General features: G+C 45.1%; 1 long non-coding RNA gene across 1 annotated transcript; it reads right to left on the reverse strand.

The window, feature by feature from the left end:
* Positions 1-11,711: 11,711 nt before the first annotated feature.
* Positions 11,712-26,033, reverse strand: LOC311013163. Its single transcript, XR_014597111.1, has 2 exons — positions 25,997-26,033; positions 11,712-12,058 (listed from the first exon to the last, which is right to left on the reverse strand). It is a non-coding gene; the product is annotated as an uncharacterized lncRNA (long non-coding RNA).
* Between the last annotated feature and the right edge of the window lie 762 nt (positions 26,034-26,795).

Below are 26,795 nucleotides of genomic sequence, written 5' to 3' on the forward strand. Positions count from 1 at the left end.
ATATGAGCTTTCCCTTTTTTGTTTCAGAGATGAGGTTGTTTCCTTTGAGGAATGTTTGTTCACTATTGCCCTTGTTGTGGAAATGTATTGTTTTTATGTGAAGTTTCAAAGTGTTTGTAAAATATGCCCATCTGTCTATGTCCTTGTTTTCGTACAGCTTGAAATTCATTGCGACGTATATTGTGTGTCTAGTGAAAGCCAGGATTATGTTTGTTAAATTGTTTTTACCCATTGTGTTGTTTGTGAGTCCAAATAGTAATGTCCAGTTCCAGTCTTTGTCTTCTGTGTGATTCAGTCCACATGTGGTTTCCAGGAGTGTTCTTACTTGTTCTGTGAAGCTCTTGCAGACGGGACAGAGGAGAAAAAGGTGTTCTAGGTCTTCAGTTCCATTCTTACACACTACACAGTCTCTCCCATATTGATTTTTATTGATTTGGTGCAGGATGACACCTGTGAAAATCCTTCTGTGTCTTATTTTAAAGTCTGTGTTTGTGCATTGTGGGTTGCTGAATTTTGGCTTAATGTTTTTCCAGATTTTTGATATGATTTTGTCAGGGAACTGTTTTTCCCAGTTTGTTTCTGACGATGGTCTTTGCGTTTGCTGTTCTGGAAGTGTCAGGTACCAATGATGTGTGTGATGGGAATTTCTCATTTAGTAGTTCATTATAGTATAATTAGTAGTTTGAGTAGTTTTAACTCATACTATTCCAAGTGTCATGAGGTAACCTGTATTCTGCACTTATGTCATGTCATGTGTTACATGAGTTGTGAAATGCATCTTGTGACACCAGCACAGCTGGCAAGTCAATATGGGTCTATGGACACTGATAAGTGGTTCAAACACCACATTCTGGACAAAGTTCTCCGTCTACACAAACAACGGAACAATGCTTTCTGATGACACATCACAAACAACTGTATAAAAAGCCCTTCTCAAGACTGAAGAATTGGTCAGACTCTTAAGGAGTCTGCCCCTATCTGGCCAGATAGTTTGCTCTGAAGCTGTATGTCGGTGATGCGGTCCGCTTGGACACCCTGTTTGCGAGGGCTTTGACTTATTAGACTTTGTCTGTTTACAGTCTGTCTGTAGCGACTGCTAGCCTGTTTTGGATTCTTTATAGAATAAATTACTAAAAGCGCTGTTAGGAGTTGTATTCTTATTTCTCATCAGGTGATCATAAACTGATTTCCACCACAAATTTCCACCACAATGTGTATTTATTTCCTGTAGGCTCTTGGATTCTGAGCCAGCTGACAGAAGGAAGTCTAGAGCGTTATCCTGCACCCTGGTTAAGAAAAAGGCTTGCCTCCACTCTAGGGGCAGTGCCACTGCAATATTATAGCAAATGTTTTCAATAAGTTGTTTCCTCAGTTTGATGTTTTTTCCCTTTACAACACCATGGACTTTTCCAGAACTTATTTTCCCCTTGTCTAGTATGTCGTTTAGACTGTTGATTCCTGCTTCTGACGGGGCTGCAGGAGAGAGAGTTGCCAGAGCACGTTATTTCTGGGTTGTGGAATATTGGCAGCTGCAGGAGTTGTTGTTGACTGCGCACTTTTACTTTTAGAAGTGGTCGCACCAACCTCCAGGCATCAAAGATTTCTTGATCAAATGGGCTGAGATGCTTGTAGTTATTGTATTTATTGTCCGAGATGCACTCCCAGGACCCTGACACTTTCTCCTACCTCCCTAAAGTTCCACCTGCCCGGCGACCGCACCGCCCCACCGCAATACATTATTTCTGATATGTTTGTATTGATTTTTGAACCGGAAGCTTTGCTGTAGGTTGAGATTTGCTTTAACACCCTTTCTATGCTGTCTTTGTTTTTTGTTGTAATATTTGTATCATCTGCGTACTGCATGATTTTTGTTTCTTGTCCTGAAGGAGATATTATGCCCTTTATTTGTTTGTCCTGACTGATTAAGCAGGCGAGGGGTTCGGCCGCCAGGGGACAGAGAGGGGACATCCTTGTATTATTGATCTTTGGATTTGGAATTTTCCTGTTATGTGACTATTACATTTGGTACAGTTGTATGAGTTGGTGTATAATAATTGGATCCATTTTATGAAATTGTTGCCAAAACCGAATTTTTTTAGTACTGCCCATAAGAAATTGTGTTCAATTCTGTCAAATGCTTTTTCTAAATCTACCCCTAGATAAATGCCTCCGTCTTTTTGCATGTGATTTATAGTTTCTTTTACTGATAGGATGGTATCTGTGATGTCTCGGCCGGGAATGCTATAAGCTTGAGACCAGTTGATTATTGAACCAATTAAGTTTTTTAATCTATTTGCTAGCGTTTTGGTTAGGATTTTATAATCCGTATTTAATAGGCTGATGGGTCTGTAATTTTCCAGCAAGGTTTTGTCCCCTCTATTCTTGTATAATACCATTATCAGGCCAAGTGTCAGAGTCTCAGGAGTGCATCCTCTACTTTCCATGGTGTTGTAAAGTTTTAGTATGACGGGAGCCCGACTATTTTTAAAGGTTTTTTAAAATTCTCCCGTTAAACCATCCGTACCTGGGCTTTTGTTTTGGTTTAGGTTTTCAATTGCGTTTTCTATTTCTTTTTGTGAAATGGGTGAATCACACCAGTCTCTTGTCAGCTGCTGAGATTTTCTTTGTAATGCTGTCAATTGTTTCTTGCATTTCGTTTTCATTGATTTTTTTGCTTGTAAATAATTTTTTGTAATATGTTTCTATCACTTCTAAGATGTCTTCTGTTGCTTTAACCATTTTCCCGTCTTAATTTTTTTACTCTTTTATGAAGGTTTTCGTTTGTTTCTTTTTTTCTAACCCAAGGAAATAAGCTGTACATGTTTCACCTTCTGTGATATGCTTTGCTCTACTTCTGATGATGGCTCCTCTGCATTTCTTTTGTTCTATGTTGTTGAGTTTTCCCTTTAGAAACACGTATTTGCTTGTATTATAGTTTGACTGTTTTTCTATGTTTTCGGCTTCTTTCCTGATTTCTTCTCTGATTTCTGTTTCTTTTCTTGTTTCCCTCCAAAATTATTTTTTGTTTGGTTGTAATATTCTCCATATATCAATGATGTTGTTGTCTCTCATTATTTGGTGTAATACTTGTCTGCTTGCGTTGTTTTTAAATACATTATTAACAGATATATAATTTTTGCTCAATGTTACATTGTTTTGATTGCACCATTTTATCATTTCTTTAAAAAACACTTTCCTTTCTTTTTCGGTGTTGGGAACATATATATTCATTATTCGAAAATCTTTTCCGTTTCTTGTGATGTCCAGCACTATTATCCTACCCCCCGGATCCCTGTAGACAGTTTGTTTTTTCAAAAATCCCTTCTTTACATAATATTGCATGAATTAGTTTTTGCTTTATTTCTCTTTGTTTTGCTTTTTATCTGCCAATCGTTTGTTCGTTTTCTGACTGTATTTATTTGACCAATGTCCATTTCCGAGTCAGAGATGTCTGTCGCCTGGGGAGGTGCGTTTGAGGTATTAGGGTTTTTTTTCTCCGGCTGCTTTGCACGGTGTCTGATATGGTCTCGGGACTTAATGGCTTCGGTGGGGTCGATCGAGCCAGGAGTTTGGGCCTCGCTTGGAGCTCTGTCTCCCCGCTCTTCTTCCCCACATTTTTAACAGCTTTGCTTTTGTTTTTGTGATTTTCTTTTGCTGTATTGCGCTCGCCTAAGCCGCCCGCTGACACATCATTTGTTGGCACGCACACTTTTTCTGCCACATTCTCATCACTCTCATGCTCGCTATTGCCCCCCTCACTCTGCTCGCTCTCTTCCCCTGATCCATTTACGTTTGCGCTCTCTGATTCGGAGGTCTCGGAATTGTCGGAATTGATATCGTTTTCGCTTTTGTTGCAAATACATTCTTCAGTTTTGTTCGTGCACAGGTTGCATTTATTGTTATTTTCCCCACATTCCCTGGCGTAATGTCCCTGGACTCCGCACTTGTGACATTGGAAATCAGGACATTCCCTCAGGATATGTCCTGGCTGTACACACATCCTACACACTTTCATTTGCTTGTCATGGATGACCCGAAAATATTCCGTACCCAAAGCAGTATTAAATTTAGCCGAGTATGGGAGAGACTGGACCTGATCATTAAACTTTACCTTTAAAAATATAGTCCCGTCTGCAATCGTTGTCCCCGGCCACATCCTCCGTTTGATGGGGGAAACAGCTGTCACTCCCCAGCCTTGCAGTTTCGCCAATATTTCCTTGTCAGATGGATAGAACGGCAGGTTTAGGAACGACACCACCAGCTCATCGTTGCTCAGCTCCCTCGCGTGCACTCTGGTCTCTCCGATTTTGAATCCTTCCAAGAGTCTCGCTTTTCCTTTCGGATGGCTCATCGTCATTTCATATTTGTTTTCGTTAATAAAGAGGCAGGCCAGCAGTCCTCCGCAAAGCTCCCGCACACACTTCATCAGCTTCATTGCGCTGATTCCGATCGTCCCCTCTATTTCAACATTTACAGTGAGTTTTCTATTTTTTCTTTCTCCTTCCATGTCAAGTTCGTTCTCATTTGTAGTTTTTCCGTTCCAGGTCTGTTGTTCCATCATGTTTTTAAACAAAAGCGCCCCCAAAAAATAAAACGGGTGATTTAAGAAAAGAAGAGATATCAATCTCCCCCAACAAACAGTTAGAAGCTTAACATCTAAACAAAAAAGAAATGAGGAGAAGAGAGTGTCACCTGCGGTGCTCAAAGTCTCTCGTTTGAATGTGATCAGCTGATTCTGTGCACCTGCGTGTTTTTTTTTTTTATCTTTTATTATGAAAATATACTTTTACAATTTGAAAACACTATTCATTTAAAACCACAAACAACACAGAACAGACCGTACAAAAATGAAAACAAACTGTAAATCAAACACAAATGCAAATAAGGTCAACTGAAAAACGAAACCATGTAACACATAATAAGAAAAACAGACAGAAAATATCTAAACAGACATAAAAGGAAAACTCACAATACAACAAAAAACAAATGAAGCGAACTGAAAAATATATACATCACATTCATACTCACTCAAAAGAAAAACACAAATCACCCAACTCATTCACAAAACAGAGAGAACTGCCCGCCACCAGTGCGTCCAGTTGTCGTGCGTGGTGCAGTGTCCTGAAATGTGCCTGTATTAGTGTTGTCCAGATGCGTGTAACAGATGTGTGTCTGTGCTCGTGAAGTGAAATGTTTCGGCGTGTCCAGGTGGCCTGCCGTGCCAGTGCCAGTGCGGTGTTGATGAGCGTGTGTTTATGATCCAGTCCAAATAGCAGAGTCCAGGGGGTGAATGTCGTGTGAGTGTAATGGCAATGAGTGCGCAGAACAGACAGTAAAAAGACATGAAAACCCACCAACTCAGGGCAGTGCACAAACAAATGTACATCATCTTCATCCCCTAACTGACAAACTGCACAGGTCCTGGAGAAGAGCTCTCTGTGGACCTGGTGCAGGACGACCCCGGTGAAGACCCTCCTGTGCCTGACCCGGAAGTCCAGGTCGAACGCCGCATGCGACAGGTGTGGGACGCTGCAATTTTTCCAGATCTTCCCCACGTCCGAGCCGGGGAAGAGCCTCCCCCAAGCTGCCTCGGAGGAAGGCCGCCTCCCCAGCTCGGACGCGAGGAGCCTGTACAGCGCCCCGGTGTTATACTCAGCAAGGGGTACGACCTGGCTCGGGGCCAGGCACAGGAGGAACGCCAACCGAGGGTCCCGCACCGGTCCGGTGGTGCAGAGAGCCCTCCTCCAGGACTCTGGCATGGCCCTATCTACTCTAGCACCGGTGCTTCTAACGTGCCCCGGCCTAAAGCTAATCCCTCCCCTGTTCAGTGAAATTTTGGCTCTTTGAAAATCAAAGAACCCCTCCCCGTCAATCACCTGACCAATCCTCGTGACCCCCGCTGCCCGCAGCGGAGCGCAGGACAGCGCCCTTCCCCCGTGCTGGAGGAAGGGAGTCTGGAGGAATGGCAACGGTGCGATACTGCCTCTGTTCACCTCTGCTGGCTTGAGGCGGGGCAGCAACTTGCCCCACGCCTCTAGCACCTCCCGGAAGAACGGCGGTAGCTGGCTGTAGGCCGTTCTGGGAGGGAGAGTGCACAGATTGTACACGTCCCCCTCGCCGTACTGAGCCAAACAGCCCGCCATCGCGCCCTCCCAGGGGTACTGCCTGGCCGGATCGAGAAATTTCCTAATCACTTTTAGCCGCAGTGCGTCTCTTTTGGCACTCAAGTCAATTAGTCCTAAACCCCCCTCCCGTTTATTACCAATTAACACCCGTCGAGCGATCGAATTTGCCCTCCCCCTCCAGAGGAATGTGGAGAGGGTGTCCTGCAGGACGTTTAGTGCCCAATGTGGCAGCTCGCAGGTTCCCAAAACATGTACTAGAGTAGAGGCTACTAAGGCGTTCCACACTATTACCTTTGCTCTCAGGCTGAGGCCCCGGGGCCGCCACCTGTTAACAATGTGTTTCACCCTGCTAATTGCCGCGTCCCAGTTACTGTGTGAGGCCCTGTCCCCACCTATGCCCACATATATTCCTAATACCTTAATCTGCTGTTGTATATTAAAACCCCACCTACCTAAACCCCCCCCATTAGCTACTAATAAGCTAGATTTTTCCTTGTTTAACTTTGCCCCCGAGGCTGCCTCGAAGGCCTCAATATGCTCCAGTGCATACTCTATTTCCTCTGGCGCCGAGGCCAGGATGGTCACGTCGTCCGCAAAGGGGACGACGGTGACCCTCCTGAGCCCCGGCGCCACGGGCAGTCCCGGCATGCGGCCGTCAGCTGCGACAGCGGCCGCCAAAGACTCCATTATGCAGGAGAAGAGTAGCGGTGAGAGGGGGCAGCCCTGCCTCACCGATCTGCCGATCCCAAAAGCCCTACTTATCCTGCCATTTATTTTAAGGCGCGACTGCGCTCCCCTGTACAGGAGACCCACCAGTCGCCTTAGTACTGGGCCGAAGCCCATGGCGCTCAATGAGCCGAACAAAAAGGAGTGATCCACTCTGTCGAAGGCCTTGTCTAGGTCCAGGTTCAGGAGGAGCCCCTTATTCGACTCCTCCATCCCCCGGACCGCTCCTTGTACTGCCAAGATAGAGTCAGCTATGTCCCGGCCGGGGACGCCGTAAGCCTGCAAGCTGGTCACGACGTCCCCGGCCACCTCCTTCACCCTGTTCGTGATGATTTTTGCTAGGATCTTATAATCTACGTTTAAAAGACTTATCGGCCTGTAATTTTGTATCTTTCTCCTGTCTCCTTTTTTAAAAAGGAGGGAGATTACTCCCGCTGCAAAGCCCTCAGGCTCAACATTATTGTCTACCATCTCATTAAATAGCTGTGTGAGAAGCGGCACAAAAAACTCCTCAAATGCTATGTATAGCTCGGCGGTGAGGCCGTCCTCTCCAGGGCTTTTGGCCCTGGATAGGCCGGCTACGGCCCTGGCGACCTCATCCTCCGTGACCCTCCCCTCTAATGCAACACTATCCTGCACGTTTAGCCTACCTCTGATTCTGCTGAGCAGCTGTTCCCCCCTCCCCACATCCACCTGCTCCCTGCTGAACAGCTGCTCGAAGAAGGAGACGGCTACCTCCTCTACCCCGTCCTGACCCGTGACCACCCTACCTGTTTCGTCCTGTAGCTGCTCGATACCTGCTTCTCCTGCCTCAGTTTCTCCAGGCCCAAAAAGTAGGCCGAGTACTTCTCTCCGTGGAGGAGGTCGTTTGCTTTGGCGCGCAGAGCTGCAGCAGGGCATTTGGCTCTGTGCAGCTCAGCCAGCCTCGCCTTTGCGGCTTCCAGGCTGGCCAACTGCGCCCCAGTCGCCGTGTCAATGTCATCAATGACGTTTTTAATGATGTTACCCAACCTCTCCTCCTCCATCCTTTCCTGCCATCTTTTATGTTTAGCGAAGTTTATTGCTAATCTTTTTATTCTAGCTTTAAACTCCCCCCACCTCCCCAACAATCCCCGCTCATCATCGCACTCGTGAACACAATACAACAAGAGCTTTTCCATTTTACCTCTGAAGCGGCGGTCCTCCAGCAGGCCAGCGTTGAGGACCCACAGGCCGCCCCCCGGACGTCCCCCGGCCCCGAGAAGCTGCATCGGAGGAACAGGTGATCGCTCCATGGGCAAGGCTCATAAGCAACCCCCCGAATCCCCCTCAGCAACCCCCCGGAGGCCAGGAGCAAGTCAATCCGGGAGTGGCGGCTGCGGCCCTGCACCACCTGGACCCGACTGTAGGCCCGCCTGCCTGGGTTAAGAACCCGAAACATGTCAATTAAGTCATTTCTGGCACACAAATCAGCAAACACACACCTACTGACATCAGACCTGAGTTTCTCCCTCCCCCCCACATCATTCAGGGTCTGAACCAGGTTCAAGTCCCCCAGGTGGTGGGAGTGATCCACCTTTCAAGCCCCAGAAACAGAGCTTTTCTTTTCATTTCGTCATTGTGAGCATACACGTTAATCAACCTGCCTGCCCACTGTGGACACACAATGTCCAGAATGATTACCCTGCCTTCGTTGTCTGAGTGCACTTCTGCCCACGTAACCCCCGCTGTCTCCACGAACAGCACAGCCACCCCTCCGGAGGTAACACCCCCGTTGTTGCAAGCTATGCTGCCCTTCCACTCCCCCCGCACCCTTTGCTCCACCCACTGATCCCACCAGGTCTCTTGAACACACAAGATTTCATTGCTTTTAACACTAGCAAAAATGGCCCTGGTTTTAACCCACGTGCGGAGCCCTCGAACATTAAGAGAGAGGAGGGAAGCCATCAGGGGCACCTAGTGGAGGAAATGCACATCATTGTTTGGTTTTTCTTTTCTTATTTTTTCGGCCCGTCCTGACCTGCTTGACCTGGTCCAGGTCCCAGTCGGTGTCGGAGCTGGTCCCGAGCTGTGTCTGAGGAACGACAGGGACCCCTCCCTGCCGTCCCTCGAGCAGTGGCCCCTCACTGGCTGAGCCCCCCTGTCTGGCCATCACCTGGGCCGAGGGCAGCTCACCGTCTTCTCCAAGACAGGAGCCAACCCCCGCCCTGCCGCCACCTCCAGCCGCCTCTAGCCCGTCCAGGCTGAAGCCAATGAGCTCCGCCTGGGTCCGGCCTATCGGCACCGCTGCCTGCTCCGGGGGCCCAGCCCGGGCTAGGTCACCCGTCACGGCCACACCTGCCCCCTTGCTCAGATCCTGCTGCTCACCTGCCACCTGCTCTCTGGATCCAGCCCGGGCTAGGTCAGCCGTCACGGCCACACCCGCCCCTTCCTGCTCCATGTCCTCCTCGCTCTCACTCTCATCCTCCTCTGAGAGAAGCTCTGCCGAGGAGCCTGCATCCTCCTCCTCCTCCTTCTCCCCCTCCTCCTCCTCGCTCTCCTTACAAGAGCACCTTGAATTAACATTACTACACAACAAACACTTCTCCTCCTCCGGCCCCCTCTTGGCCCCACACTCCCGCACATAATGCCCCTGGACCCCGCACTTATGGCAGAAAATTTCCGGGCATTCTCGCAGTATGTGACCTGGCTGAAGGCACATACGGCACACTTTTACCTGCCGGTCGTGTATGACCCTGAAGTACTCTGGCCCTAGGGCCGTCTCGAACCGTGCCAAGTACGGCAGGCTCTGGATCTTATCATTAAATTTTACTTTAAGAAACCTGGTACCATCAGCGACGTTTGTCCCCGGCCACATTTGTCTCCTGATCGGGGAGGCAGCTCCCACCCCCCAGCTCTCTAATTTAGCCACTATCTCCTCATCTGTGATGTAGGCAGGCAAGTTGAGGAACGACACAACTAGTTCATCATTGCATAACCCTTTAGCTAATACAGCAGTGTCCTCTATTTTGAAACCGTCCAAGATTCTTTCCTTACCTTTGATGTGCGTCAATGTCACTTCATAAGCGCGGGGACCGGTGGCACGGCAAGCCACCAAGCCCCCACACAAGCCCCTCACCGCCCGCATGAGCTCCATCGCGGAGATTGGGAGAGTCCCTTGAAGCTCCAAGAGCACGGTGAGCTCCTTCTCGAAGGTCCGCTGGGGTCCTGCTGCCGCGGACGGGCCCGCCACGGCTCCAGCCACTGCTCCCGTCCCCGGTCCAGCCGCCGCTCCAGCCCCCGCAGCCTTGGCCCTTCTCGCTGCCAGCAAGGCAGCCGCTGTTTCCCTGCCGACCTCCGCTGCCATCAAAGCCGCCGCCGGAGCCTCCACCCGTCCTGCAGAATCCGCCGCCGTCCTCCCGGTCCCGCTGCCTGGTCCCATGTCGCCCGCTCGTCCCGCCGCTGCCCTGGCCGCTGGAATCACCGCCGCCAGACCCGCCGCCGCCTTGGTCCCTCCTGGAGCGAAGGACACGTTCCGTCCCACCGCCGGAGCCGCCGCCATCGGAGCCTTTCCCCGGCCCGACGCGCCTGCTCGACCCGCCGCGGGACCCGCCACTCTGGCGTCCCCGGCCCTCGTGGCTGCCACCATCGGTGGCACTACTCCAGCTACTCCGGCGGGGCCGGCTGCCAACCCGGAAGCCGGCCCGCTCCTCGTGGCCCGCTGCTTCTGAGCAGCCACCCGGTTTTTCCCCACCGCAGTCTTCCATTCGCTCCCATCCATACACTCACTTTCACTCACAGACTCGATCTCATTCACCAATCTACCACTCTTATCCATCCTCACGTCAAACATACCTCTTTCCTCCTCTCCCCTCCGCACGCCCTTTGCAGGACGCCCAGAGGCGAGAGCAGGTGCAGCCAATTCCGGGTCCGTTACGCTTTTACTCATCGTCGATTTAGCCTTGCTTCTAGTTTTTACCATTATGTCCGTCATTTTTTTTTTTTTTTTTCTTTTTGCAAAAGTGAAGCTACCGTGTATCCCACCCCCGATCAGTGCTAGTCACTGCCGGGGGGTATTCAAACAAACTATTTACAAAAAACCAGAAGTGACACGAGGTACATATAAAGTGAAGAAAGGACAGAATAGAAGAAAAAAGAAATGAAAAAAAACACACCGCACACACGCACACACACGACGAACAAACAATTCGGACAGACAAACAATTACTCACTGCACTCACTGCTGCTCTCACTCTCTGCTCTCAATCCAACACGCCAACTCACACACACACCAACTGCGCTCCAAGAGGTTCGGGGCGGTATGGCCGTAAGCTGAAGAAGGATGCGGAGAAAAGCCCTTTATAGATGTCGATCGTCACCACCATTAACGCCTGGGTGCACTTATAGCCAGGAAACTTGATCTTTTCTCACATGTGAAAAGTACAGTGCTGAAGAACATAACTTTTCAGAATATATATTCATCCGATGTCGCCGTGGGGGAACAGCAGCGCCTTCTGCTGTCCGTCAAGATAAATAAAAAAGCTTACAGCACCTGGTATTCCCAGGCGGTCTCCCATCCAAGTACTGACCAGGCCCGACCCTGCTTAGTTTCCGAGATCAGACGAGATCGGGCGTGTTTTTTTTTTTTTTATCTTTTATAATGAAAAATATACTTTGTTTTACAATTTGAAAAAACCTATTCATTAAAACCACAAACAACACGAAACAGACTGTACAAAATTGAGAAACAAACTATAAATCAAACACAAATGCAAATAAAGTCAACTGAAAAAACGAAACCATATAACACATGATACGAAACAGACAGAAAATATCTAAACAGACATAAAAGGAAAAAACTAACAATACAACAAAGAGCACACTGCAAAAAAGGGGGGTCTAAAAACAAGATAAAAACACTAAATCTGAGGGAAAATGTACTCAAAACAAGTGAAATTATCTGTCCATGCAGCAAGATAATTTCACTTGACAAGATTTCTTAAATTAAGATTGTTAAATCTAGAAATAAGCTTGTCTACAGAGGTGTTTGGAAGGCTTAAAATAAGCCAAACATGCTGGTTTTAAGATGAGATTTCTTAAAAAGTAACTTTTTACAGCCTCTAAACAAGTGAAATATACTAAATTTAAGCATAAAATGCTGGTTTTAAAATGAGATTACTTAAAAAAGTAACTTTTTACAGCCTCAAAATAAGTGAAATATACTAAATATAAGCAATTACAAACTAAATCTTTCTTACTTTTAGCAAATTTAGCTGAAGATTAGTTAAGAAAAATATTAAATTTAGAGAAAAATACTATACTATTAGTGAAGAATGACTAAGCTCTGTCTTAATCCAAGCAGGTTTATCTTGAAAATTAATTAAACTAAGATAGATTTGCAAATTCAAATAACAACCAAGCAGTTCAATCAATTAATAAATCAAATGACACAAAAGATTTACACAACTTACATTTTTAATTCAAATTAAACAGATTTGCTAGTTCAGACAACTCAACTGAAACAGGGGTGCGGCCGCGACCGTAGCATCTTTTTTCTTTCACTTAACTTGAAATTTTAAGGCAGCCCTTTCGCTCATATTTTTAAGTTGAAACCATTAGTTACATTTTACAGTGCAGGCCTCGATGAGGTAAAACAATTCAAGCAAATAATTAAGTGACACTGTAATAAACTTGTGGAATACACAAAACCATTGTAAGGCATGGGTAACAATAACAAGAACAACTGACATGACAAAATACTGCTTGACATTCAGCTACTTGTCAATGAATGATTTCCAATCAGCCATTGCTTTCTTATATGCACTAGTGGCATCTTGATCGTGGATTGTGTCACCAATGACCTCTGTTTGAATAACAGAGAGGAGCGTTGCAACACATTTAGGGTATGTTAAATGCAACGTGTAGTAGTATGCCAATAGCACCAACATTCCTTCTGAGAAATCTTCCTGTGGAAGGGTGGTCACAGGTACATTACCAACAGCCACGATGGTGGTTGATCCATCAAAAAGCAGAACTGGGGAGGAGAGAGGACGCTTCTCCAGATACAGGGTGGGGTCTTCGCCTGACTGGAACAGAAAAAAAAGAACAATGCGTAGAGAGTGAGAAGACATAAAAATGTATTGAAAGTGTATGATCATTTTTAAAATGAAACTATCAGGTTGCAACCAATGACTTGAGCACTCTTAAATTTAAATTCACATTTAAAAACTCACACTCATTATTATCAGATGAATTGCTTTACAATAGTGTAGGGGGAACATGTTAAACTGATGTAGGAATTTAGGATTGATTAATACCTGATACAAGCTGATGCAAGGTGCTAATGTTTCATCAGTGAATGAATGAATGAATGAAATAATTAAAGGTTTTGCAAAACATTTTTTGTTATTTCCTTCTGTCAACACCATTTGAGGGACACTAGAGGCACTTCTGTTTTCCCCTTTTGACATAAATTAGGTCATATCTATAACTGTGAACTTAGGTGTATTGTTACTAAATGTGAACAAGCACAATAATGTGAGAAAATAAAGGCACTTCAAAGAGGACAGTAAGGAATCAACACAAACATTTCTCACCTTCAGGATATGAAGAAGTGCCTCACAGCTATTCCCAAGCTTCTTTGGTGGTGAAGTTGTTGAGGGGAAGAGGGATGGGAGTGCATTGAAGAGGGCGAGTGTGAAATCCACTAAAGAATATAAGAATGAACAGAATGGTCTGAATGTTGTACAAATATCAATACATATACATATTGTATGGAACAGCAACTTACCACTGCGGACATCCAAAGGGAAAGGGGGTTTCAGGACTTTCTTCCACACACCGTAGAACTGCACCTTGGCACAGAATTCTGCCCATCTTCCTTTTACTTCCTCAATGTATCTGCTGTTGGTGCCACCTACTATGCGCCGCAGCTCATCCATTGCCTAAAACAGCATTGTGCACAGTTCAACAGTTAACAATGCATTGAAATTCAGTACACAGATGGATACACAGTAACTCAAGTACAACAAACCAACATACATTTCGAACATCTTTGAAGCATGGATATGCCTCAAAGATTTTTGCAGGTCGGTCCTCTTCCTTTGTAACATCTGCATCAATGAAAGCCCGTCTGGCCTCAAACTCAAGGTCCAAAATTTGAGCAACATCATTTTGATTGGGTTTTGCATTGGGCTTATTGTACATGTTGCTCAATGTTCTGTAGTGCCTAGCCTGCATCTTCAGACTGTCCTGGCCCACTGAAATGACAAAAAACCAAGCCGAGACATTTCAATGTTAACACTTTAACAACAACACAGGGGAAATAAAGCGTGGTTAAAATACAATGCACTATTTTTTGGGAAACTTTAATCCAATTTCATGGATGACAGGCTGAGAGGTGTGCTGAGGTGGGCTTACCAAAAACATCCTTTGCAGGCGTGGTTGGTGATGCAGACGTGGTTGGTGAAGCAATCACAGTCGTGGGTGCGGAGCATGAGGATGGCTCGGATGGCAGCAGTGATGTTTTGGTGCCACTCTTTGGCTTCTTTCGCACAGAGGGGAGTGGTAGTGGGGATGCTTTTTTTTTTAGAAATAATGAAAAAATTCTTAATACAATTATATGACAGGGCAAAATAGGCATATATAAACACAGTGCATGTCTAGCCATGAACTCTGGTTCAACAAATGTGGACAACTATAGTTTCATTACATGATTAAACATTTTTAGTCATAAACAAATTTGTATGACAGCCACCCTTTCATTTTTTTCCCATAATTTGCATACCTGCAGAGTTGTCCTCGCTGATGTCATCATTGCTCTCAAGAAGTATGGTATTATCACTCGAGTAGCTTGTGTCTGTCCAATCTGTCTCCATGTCCTGGTTGTCTGCGCTGAAGAGAGCTGTCTTGGCCGCTCCTCTTTGTGGTACGGAGCCCTGCCTCTTCCTTGGAGATCTCATATTCTGGAGTCGCTTGTACATTTTGGTGTAGATGGTCAGCTGTGGTGAAAGAATGTTAGATAAATTGTTTGTCTTGTTGCTGACCTGTCCACAGTTTTGGTTGAGAAAAATGAAAAATATTACTTACATATGGCATATTTGTGTCAGCATCACGTAACATAGGATAATAGTCGACAATCTTCTGTGACATGGCTCTCATTTCCAGTTTGGAGGGGTATCTTGCTTGTTTACCCATGGGACTAGCACGCAGGATTGCAACCATGCTAGTGATTGTGTTCCTTACAAGTCTGCAACATAGCTCCTTTGACATCTTGTAGTTCTTTTCCTTTCCATTGCAGAGCAATGCAAAGTACTGACTACGCACCATGTCTAACTCTGAATCTGTGTACACCACATACTCTGGAGGGTCTGGCATTTTCATTGTTTTCTCAGCAGATATGGGGGCGGAGGCTTGCGGCTGGCATGGTGGCATGGAGCTAGTTGAGGGCATAATCCCGCTTCCACTGCAAGTGCTGGCATCTTGGTCCGTGGTATTTTCACACTATTAGGATTATGTAGGATGAAAACAAAATGCATTAGGACCATTAAAATATGGTACAATTTAATTTTAATAACTATTATTTATTCCAATTTGTGTTTACATTTTGATTGATGAACTCCCAAAGTTTCTTTCTTCTGAGAAAATTTCCAGGACCAGGAAAAAGATCCTTCAGGTCATCCCGGCTAAGGCCTTTCAAAGCCTCCTCATCAACACCGGCAGCTGTAATATGACAAATAAATATCTTAAGATGAAGCAATGCCAAGCTACAGTACCAAGCAACATAAAGAGGTGCCATTTATCTCTCCCTCTGAGCTCCAACACATTTGTAAACTGTTTAACTAGTTGTCTGTGCTATGAAGCCTCCTTAAAGTCAGCGAAAATAATCATAAGCCTATCTCACAAAGATGCCAGCCCCAAATAAAATCAAGGGTAAAAATGTTAAAGTCTGGACTTTAAACCTCTTGCAAAGCCGTCCTATTTTTGAAGAAAAGGCTGAAAACGACATACCCAAAGTAAAATGGTTACTGTTTTTGAACCCCTATGACTACAGGCACAAAGCTGACCATTCCTGAAAGATAACCCTTTGAATTTTCTTCTGCAGGTGTCAGATCTACTCTAAGTGTTACTGACACTGAGTTACTGCAGCTCAAACATAGTGGAAATTGCATTTTTTTTGCCTCGCCTAAATTATTTTTCTTTTTGAATGAAACAAGTGAGCTGTGGCTGTTATAGATAGGCCTAAAAGTTGAATGAAGCCACAGCCACAAGCCTGACCAACAACTGGTAGAAAGTAGATAAAAAGACACCCAAAAATGAGCTTTGCAAGTGCAGTGTTGTAGGGCAATGTCAGACGGAGCTGCATCTGGAACAAGTGTTCCAGATGAGATTATGGGTATTTTTAGGTATATAATTCTACTTTTTTTTGTTTATTTCACCAGTTCTACAACTACTACTAATAAAACCAACATTTTTTTAATGTTTCTTTACATAACAGCCTTCTGTAATGAGACGCTGCATAACTATCATATCTGCAGGTCACAGTCTGACCTTTCTGAGCTGCTGCAGTCTCATCCTCAAGCCCCCTCCCCCCTATGTGACATACCGCTGGGATCCACATTTGGTCTGGAGAAAGGAAGGAAGCTGCTTTGTCTCTTGTTGGTAAGTCAGAAACTAATTGTAGATTTGGGTTTAGGCATTGTGTGTGTAAAGCTAGTGGTAACATTTAGTCTAGTATTGATAGCTTGTTGTTGAACTTCTTGTGAAGCTGTCTATGGTAAGTGAGCAATCAGCTTGTTTGAGCCAGCTCACCTGTAGTGAATAGACTTGATTAGAGGGAAGGAGGAGCCCCAGTCAGAACTTAAAGGACAGCAGTAGTTCTCTTCAAACCACATTTGGTCTGGAGAAAGGAAGGAAGCTGCTTTGTCTCTTGTTGGTAAGTCAGAAACTAATTGTAGATTTGGGTTTAGGCATTGTGTGTGTAAAGCTAGTGGTAACATTTAGTCTAGTATTGATAGCTTGTTGTTGAACTTCTTGTGAAGCTGTCTATGGTAAGTGAGCAATCAGCTTGTTTGAGCCAGCTCACCTGTAGTGAATAGACTTGATTAGAGGGAAGGAGGAGCCACAGTCAGTACTTGCGGTAAATTGAGCACTTAAAAGGCTGTCACTACAGCGTCAGCTGCAGCGTCGGGCCATCAGAACGAAGACAGCTGAACAAAGACAAGGGAGTCTATCTGTGGGAGTCAAGACAGCTGAACAAAGACAAGGGAGTCTATCTGTGGGAGTCAAGACAGCTGAACAAAGACAAGGGAGTCTATCTGTGGGAGTCAAGACAGCTGAACAAAGACAAGGGAGTCTATCTGTGGGAGTCAAGACAGCTGAACAAAGACAAGGGAGTCTATCTGTGGGAGTCAAGACAGCTGAACAAAGACAAGGGAGTCTATCTGTGGGAGTCAAGACAGCTGAACAAAGACAAGGGAGTCTATCTGTGGGAGTCAAGACAGCTGAACAAAGACAAGGGAGTCTATCTGTGGGAGTCAAGACAGCTGAACAAAGACAAGGGAGTCTATCTGTGGGAGTCCATCGAGGAAGCCCATTGAGGTAGGTATAACATCTCAACCCCCCCCCCCCCCCCCCCCCCTCGCAGCCATGTGTCTTATCCCAGTCAGGACATCGCACTGGAGAAGATTTTACCGAAGTCCCTTCACTCGAGGCTGTAACCCATCCAATCTCTGCTACCCACCAATATCCACCGGTAAGGAACTTGAAGTACTAGGGGGGCTGTGGAACTGCCAGTCTGCAGTCAAGAAGGCGGACACCATCTCAGCCTATGCCTCCCTGCAGTCTCTCCACTTCCTGGCCCTCACAGAGACCTGGATCACCCCAGAAAACACTGCCACTCCAGCTGCCCTTTCAACTGCCTACTCATTTTCACACTCCCCAAGACGAACAGGGCGAGGAGGAGGAACTGGGCTCCTCATCTCACCCACATGGTCCTACCAGGTCCTTCCTCTCGACCACCTACCCCGATCTACGCTTGAATTTCACGCCGTCGCTGTCACTATTCCTTTCAAACTCAACATCATAGTGATCTATCGCCCACCCGGTCCTCTTGGTGACTTTTTGGATGAGATGGATGCCCTCCTGAGCTGCTCCCCTGATGATGGCACACCGCTCGTCGTCCTCGGTGACTTCAACATCCACTCGGGAAAGCTGCACTCATCTGAATTCATCGACTTCTTTTCCGCATTTGACCTTACGCTCTCCCCCTCTCCACCAACTCACCGGGCCGGGAACCAACTTGACCTTGTCTTCACAAGATCCTGTGGCATCTCGGCAATCTCTGTTACCCCGCTCACCGTGTCCGACCACCACTTTGTGACTTTCTCCCTCCCCATGAAGCCCACCACATCCCTCCCCTCTACGCCTCGAATGGTCACCAGCCGCCGCAACCTGAAATCCCTCACTCCCTCCGCTCTCTCCTCAACGGTTATCTCCTCGCTCCCATCCTCGGAACAGTTCTCCTTAATGCCTACTGAGGAAGCCTCCTCTATCCTGATGTCCTCACTCGCCTCTTCTTTGGACACTCTCTGTCCCCCAATCGCACGACCGGCGCGATCATCTCCCCCCCCTCCCTGGCTGTCTGAACCTCTGCGAACCAACAGATCATTGTTGCGAGCGTCAGAGAGAAAATGGAAGAAATCGGGACAGCACGAGGACCTTGCTCACTACCACCTCCTCCTCTCTGACTTCACCTCAACTGTTTCGGCAGCTAAATCTGCCTTCTACCTGGCAAAGATCAACTCTTCTGCCTCCAACCCCAGGAAACTCTTCTCCATGTTCTCTTCCCTCCTCACCCCTCCTACCCCTCCGCCCCCTTCCTTCCTTACTGCCGATGACTTTGCAACTTACTTTACCAAGAAAGTAAATGACATCAGCTCCTCATTCACGCCTATTCCCTCCCAGAAGACATCTCCCCCAACTCTCAACTCGGATGGTCTTACCAGCTTTAGCCCCATCACCTCTGAAGACGTTCACGCACTTGTTACATCTAACCGTGCCACCACCTGCTCCCTTGACCCGATTCCCTCCTCTCTTCTCCAGGACATCTCACACGACATCTTGCCATTCCTCACCACCCTGATCAACTCCTCCCTCACCTCAGGTGTCATTCCAGCGGATTTTAAGACCGCTATCGTGAAGCCTCTCCTGAAAAAACCCACCCTTGACGCTACTGACATCCAAAGCTACAGACCTGTATCTCTTCTTTCATTCCTCTCTAAAACCTTGGAACGTGCTGCCTACAACCAACTGTCATCCTATCTCTTGCGGAAGAACCTCCTAGACCCTAACCAATCAGGATTCAGGACTGCCCACTCCACTGAGACGGCCCTCCTCACTGTGACCGAGTCCCTGCGAGACGCCAAAACATCATCCAACTCCTCCGTTCTCATTCTCCTTGACCTATCTGCTGCATTCGACACAGTCAACCACCAAATTCTCCTCTCCACTCTGGCTGAACTTGGCATAACCGACTCTGCTCTCACCTGGTTTACATCATACCTGACAAACCGCACCTTTCAGGTCACATGGAATGGCTCTATGTCCAAACCCTGCTCTCTGGACACGGGTGTCCCTCAAGGCTCAGTATTAGGACCGCTTCTGTTCTCACTATACACCAGATCACTAGGTTCTGTTATCACATCGCATGGATTCTCCTACCATTGCTACGCTGATGACACCCAGCTGTTCCTCTCTTTTCCCCCGTCCTCTGACGCTCACATTGCAACTCGCATCTCGGACTGTCTGGCTGACATCTCTGTCTGGACAACTGCACATCACCTCAAGCTTAACCTGAATAAAACCGAACTCCTCTTCATCCCAGGGAAAGACTGCCCTCGCATGGACCTGTCGGTCACTGTTGAGGGCATCACAGTATTTCCTTCCTCAACTGCGAGGAACCTGGGTGTAATCCTCGATGACCAACTATCCTGCACCCCCAACATCACTGCTGTGGCCCGATCCTGCAGATTTGCCCTCTACAATATCCGCAGGATTCGGACCTTCCTCACAAAGGATGCAACGCAGCTCTTGGTCCAAGCACTGGTCATCTCCCGCCTTGACTACTGCAACTCTCTCCTGGCCGGACTCCCGGCCTATGCGATTAAACCATTGCAGCGTATCCAGAACGCTGCAGCACGCCTTATCTTCAATCTACCCAAATTCTCCCACGTGACCCCCCTCCTCCGCGACCTCCACTGGCTCCCTGTTGCAGCACGCATCCAATTCAAGACGATGACACTGGCCTTCAGGGCCATCAATGGAACGGCACCTGCCTACCTTCAAACACTGGTCAAACCTCATGCCCCGAAGCGAGCACTCCGCTCCTCTACTTCAGCTGGCCGGCTGGTACCACCATCGCTGAAATCAAACAAATGTCGCTCAGCAAAGTCCAGACTCATCTCTGCTCTGGCGCCTCAGTGGTGGAACGAACTCCCGACCAATGTCAGGACAGCAGAGTCATTTGCCATCTTCCGAAAAAGGCTCAAGACTCACCTGTTCAGACTTCACCTCGACTCTACATAGCATGACCCACTAACACCCTCCCTCGACCCCCCCCCCCCCCCCCCGCAAAAAAAAAAAAAAAAAAAACTCGGATCGTAGCACTGTTACTCTTGAAGTACTACTTTACTCAGATGAGGACCTAACACTTGTTCTATTTTTAGCTCTTACTGCATCGGCAATGATACGTCGTGGTTTCTTTGTTTCCTTCTTTTGACAAATGTACTTATTGTAAGTCGCTTTGGACAAAAGCGTCTGCTAAACGACCTAAATGTAAATGGATCGTAAGCTCATTGGCTATAAGACCTGTCAGTCAAAAATTTACTCCTCTGCCTATTGGCTCTCTGCCTGGGGATTCTCGTGGTTGGTCAGCCGAGAGCCAATGAAGCACTGGCTCTCTTGATGGACAGATTTTTCAGCCAATTGGGATCGTAGAATCATCGAAGGGGGCTTGTTTTGTCGCCAGGAAGTTGCGCTACAAACGGATAGCAAAGTACAAACGGATAGCAAAGTCCGTCATCAAAGAGCGATAACTAGCGATAAACAGCTATAAACAATCTTTTGTTCAGAAACTCACAACGTCAACACATGGCGTGTTATGGATGATTACCGGAGATCGCGTGCTCGCGGGACTAAACGAAGTGGCTACTTTTGTTCGTTGGACTCTTGCCGTTCTCTGGATATATGGATTAGCATGCTACATCGTTGTTATTTTTATCGAGACAGCTCTAAAGGTAGGGAACTCCTGTCATGTTGTTGTTATTTTTCTGTGCACTGCTTGCACACATGCTGTGTTTGCTTTTGATGTGTTTTCCGTGAGCATAAAACGGCTTACTTTTTCGATTTGCGAGACTCGTAGCTTTCAAATGATGTGTAATATGACTCAGACACATACAAATAATATGCGAGTTAACGGAATGAATGCTAAGCTACTGCATAACGGCCCGCCGGCGGGCTACCTTTATGCTATAAGTTCAGTGTTGGTCATATTTTTTTATTTATTTACATTAACTAATTTAATTAATTCATTTAAATTATTAATCAGCACATTTGAGCTGCAACTGTGGCTATTACTCAAAAAATCAGATAATGAATAGCAAATTTACTAATTTGGTTTTCTTTAGCAATCAGCTTTTATTATTATTCCTACAAACTATATGCCAAAAGCACCTATACATCAAATATAAACTTTATTTGTGACTTACCCTCCAAGACCGATACAGTGGCATCGTCAAAAATATCCATTCTGGATTCATCGGCTCCCCGACTAATTAGGCCTAACAGGTGATAGGCTACCTAGCAAAAACACAGCCAAACAGAGCTCGTTAGTTAGCATGCAAAAGTGCACATGAGCTAACACCACCTAGCTTGCTAAGCAAGTACCCCGGTGAAAAACAATTGAAACGGTAACCGTCACAGCAACAATCTGCTCTAAAATATGATTTTGGCGACTAATATTAAAAGTTCAATTAAGTTTACTGACCTTGAGCCGCTGTTCCTTCACGAATGTAACGTGCCTCCTTCTGTTACTCAAGCGGAGAGGGGTCTGTCTGCGGCCTGCAAGAGGGAGGCGTTTCGCGTAGAGGCGTGTCGCGTAGTGACGTCATTACGCGACACGCCTCCTACAGTGCCTACTACTCGACACGCCTCCCTCTTGCAGGCCGCAGATGGATACACTTGCTCAAGCGGGGAAATCACTTGGACGTAACGTAAATCCTGACGTCATTGAGGTGGGACAGTTGGAGGACATGAGCCGACATGAACTGAGGATGTAAACATTAGCTTGTTAATAAAAGATTTTTAAAACAAAACATTTACCATCTTAAAATTAATGAAATAACATATACTCGGAGAAATTTTGTGTTCAAATAATAAATACAAATGATAGCATGAGTGCCCCCTCCCCCTCCCCCATCCACCTCAGGGTCATCAGCCAGCGACAACAATATCGCCGCGCAAACCTGGCGCCAACGGTGCATCACTACAGACGGTTCGGCATCATGGCAGCGTGGAGGTGTATGATTTGTTTCGTCTTTGTTGCTCTAAGTCTTAAAGTCCTACTAAGCCACATTAATGCAAGCCACAGTCGCAGCCCGGATTTTTGGGTTTACTGTGGTATTGATGGATGTGAACAGGACTTTAGAGTTTTCAACTCCTTCTTTCGCCACATTAAACGGACGCCCCTTCAGTATTTTCGGACTGGAAGCCCACCAAGTGGATGGAGTACGACGCCTTCTTCTCGCTCTTTGGGACAGGAAACATTTGGTGTGTCCGTTTTTGCCAGCTGTAGCACCCCTGCAGCGGACAGCACTGTGGCTGTCCCACCTGGTGCCTCTCTACCTGAACCGTCACAGCAGCCTGACGCTGTCGGCCGCCTTGAATCCGTAAGTCTCCACAGTTCCATTCGTTTTGACCTCTGAGGGCCTATCTCGCCAATTAATTTGCTCTCTGTGTGATGCTGACTTGTGTAAAGTGTTTTGTTTTGTTTTATTTTATTTTATTTCCCACATACAATGGTGTATTCAAAGCCTGGCTTCCTTGAATCCATACCGGGAATGCACGCATTAATCAGGAGTAGGCTATATGACCTTCTTTTTACAGTCTATATGACACACTTTCTCTTTCATATACAGTAATTGTCTTCAGTGAATGCTAAGTTACCTCCGTAACACGACATTATTCACGTGAAACGCACATAATTGAACGAACTTCACACTTACCTTGGGAAGAGACGATAGAGCTGCTCAGGTCCAAGACCAGTGAGGCAAATGTGGGATTACAATTATTTTTTCCCCTCTCGTGCGTCCTGTTCCTCATCAATTAGTCCGTATTATGGCACGCTTTTCTCCATAAGGAGAAATGGGACAAAACGTTTTCAACTACTGTAACGTTATACAGAGGGCAATAATTGGAAACATTTTCTCATAGACTGTATTATTTACGTGCTTTAGTTCATTTAGTTTTTAGTTGTAAACAAAGTAGTACCCAGTAAAGTTAAGGTTACCTCGGTAATTAGAGCTGGGTACTTACTTGCTGAATAATAACACTGCTGTCTGAGTCAATTTTACACACTCATTGTTTGTTGTAGTCTAATTTATAATCTTGAAAAAAAACAAAAAAAACACTTCACTGTAAGAAAAACAAAAAAACAACAATTCAAATCAACCCTGATTGTGTCTATCTACTCTTACTTTTATCACTTTCTGAAGGAGCAGGCTGTTGCTGTGACATCCAGAGCCAGACCTGATATTGCTAGATCTGCAGCGGCATTCGCCATCAGTGTCCGGGAACAGTGCCACTTGTCACAGGTAAATTTGTCTTGATGGACAAATGCTTTAATGGTACTATTGATATCGTATAATAATTCCTTGATACAATGTTTATAAAAAAATATAATTACTGTAATAATTACTTTCTATATTTCAATGTTAACTATGGGCCTGTTAGCAATAATTATATGAGGGGAATATATATGTATATATATATATATATATATATATATATATATATATATATATATATATATATATATATATTTTTTTATATATATTTTCACAGAGAACTGTCAACAGCGTCATCTCGGGGGTGCAACAGTACCAAGCTGCTCTCCTTGACACACTAAGGGAGAGAATCAGAAGGGTGTTTGAAGAGAATCCAGAGACAACTGCTCAGCTCCAAGATGAGGCTTTGGCTACTTTTGATACATTCACGGATCCTTTCTCAACCACAGCATATGGACAGAATAAAACTATCCGGGAACTATTCAATCCAGTCAACCCAGAGGAAGTTGTGATGTCCCAGAAGATTTGTTGGGTAAAGCGTGGTCCTTCAAGGGTCATGGCCTTAAGAAACAAAAGTGTTTACTATGTGCCACTCATTCAAAGTCTCAAGCAGTTACTGACCAATTCTAGAATCTTCACAATGTTGACCACTGTACCACAAAGAAGTAGAGAGGGATTCTTGTATGATTTTACTGATGGAGCCCTTTTTACATCCCACCCCTTATATTCTCAAAGGCCAAATGCATTGCAAATACTATTGTACACCGATGAAATTGAAATATGTAACCCTTTAGGCCCCCATGCCTCTGCAAATAAATTATTGATGTTTTATTACACTTTAGGGAATATTGATCCAAAATTTAGGTCCAAGTTGGCTGCTATAAGACTCCTTGCTATTGCCAAGGCAAATGATATTTCTCAATGCGGTGTTGATGTTATACTAAAAAGAATCCTAAAAGATCTGACACTTCTTTACAATGGTGTTAGGATTGAAACCCCAAATGGTGAAATTGAGTTGTTTGGTGCGGTGATAGCCTTATGTGGAGATACACTTGCCCAACATGACCTTGCTGGGTTTAAACAAGGTGTTGGTTTTGCTTATAGCAAATGTAGACATTGTGAATGCTCCTTTGATGATATGCAAAGTATTTTTGAGGAGAATAAGTTTGCTGAAAGAACTTTGGAAAACCACATCAGGCAATGTCTTGAAATAGACAAAGCAAGCACAGAAACATTGAAAGCATCCCTCAAAACCACTTACGGGATTAACAGAAGAAGCAGGCTAGTTGATTTTCCAGCATTTGACCTGATCAAACAAACTCCACAGGATATAATGCATGTAATTTTTGAAGGTGTTGCACCAATGGAAATAAAGCTTGTGTTAAAAAACCTGATTCTGTCAGGACAGATAGAATTAGATGAGATTAACTCAGCTATTATAAATTTTCCTTACTCACCTCTAGATATACGAGATAAGCCATGTCCTATTAGTGTCAGCACTTTAGCTGCTAATGACAATAAAATAAAACAGTCATGTGGACAAATGTTAATACTTTTGAAAATACTACCTTTCATTTTGAATGATATGGACAGTGAGTATGTCAAATTTATTCTCAAATTAATTCAGATTGTTCAAATTATCCTTGCTCCTGTTATTTCATTAGAAACTGTATTGCGGCTCAGGCACATGATTGAGCAACATCTGCATCAGTTCAAAGAACTTTTTTCTGAATCCAATGTCATTCCCAAGCAGCATTACATGCTCCATCTACCTAGCCAAATCATATCTTTTGGTCCTTTAGTAAGAAGTATGTGTATGCGATTTGAAGCTAAGCATAGCTATTTTAAGCAGTGGGCTTCCAAGTTAAATTTAAAAAATGTATGTAAATCGCTTGCAAACCATAATCAGTTCCTTGAATGTTGTCAAAATGAAATAGGCACTGAGCATCCAATTTTTGCTAGTGAAAGAGAATCAGGGCCTGTCTCAGCTGTCAAAAATGTTGATTATGTTAAAAGAAAAGTCAAAGATTTTTTAGGCATAGAGGTCATGCAATCTGTTGTCTCTGTGAAATGGTACATCCTCAATGGAAATAAGTACATAAGTGGGAAATCTATGATTATTGTAGATGTAGATGGTGCTTTCCCAGTGTTCGGACTGATAAAAGATATCTTTGTGATAGATTCCTCTTTAGTTGTTTTTGAGTACCTACGTTATGAAACACTGAATCTGAATCCAGAGTTGCTGGCATATGAGGTGGCAGTTCCCAATGTTGCCCAGGCTACAGAATTTGTAAAAGAACTAATTGACTGCATTTCCTATTTTCCAGTTACTTTCAAAGACAATACCTTTGTTCCAATAAAATACAGTCTTTGTGACATTATTGCCCACAGACAATAATCTGGAGGAACAATAAGTACTGTATGTATGGGTGTATCATACCATACACATCATGTATTGTGTTGGGTGAACCCAGTTTGCCTGTTTTCTGTTTGCTTTGCCAGTTTTGTGAACATCATCAGCTTGAAGTCAGAGAAATAAACTCTGTTTTTCAGATGCTTTTTGTGTGACTCTTGAATCAAGCAAGTTGAGTTTGTTACTGAATCTTAAAACAAGATTTATTTGAGGAGACTTTGGGTAAAAGATGTAATATATCTTATTTTAACAGTTATTTACCTCATTTTAAGATTCCCTGCCTATTTGAGACAAAAAAAAAAAGGTTTGCTTGATATAAGATTGTAGTGTAAAGTTGAACACTTAAAATAAGAAATTAACTCTTAAAACAAGACAAATTATCTAACACTTCTAAATCTAAGTTTTTTTTTCTTGGTAAGAACCAAATAATTTGCAGTGCAAATGAAACGAACTGAAAAATTTAATACATCACATTCATACTCACTCAAAAGAAAAACACAAATCACCCAACTCATTCACGAAACAGAAAGAACAGCCCGCCACCAGTGCGTCCAGTTGGCGTGCGTGGTGCAGTGTCCTGAAATGTGCCTGTATTAATGTTGTCAAGATGCGTGTAACAGATGTGTGTCTGTGCTCGTGAAGTGAAATATTTCGACGTGTCCAGGTGGCCTGCCGTGCCAGCGCCAGTGCGGTGTTGATGAGGGTGTGTTTATTGTCCAGTCCAAATAACAG

This window comes from Eutrigla gurnardus (assembly GCF_963514095.1).
Source record: "Eutrigla gurnardus genome assembly, chromosome: 5".
Taxonomy (NCBI): Eukaryota; Metazoa; Chordata; class Actinopteri; order Perciformes; family Triglidae; genus Eutrigla; species Eutrigla gurnardus.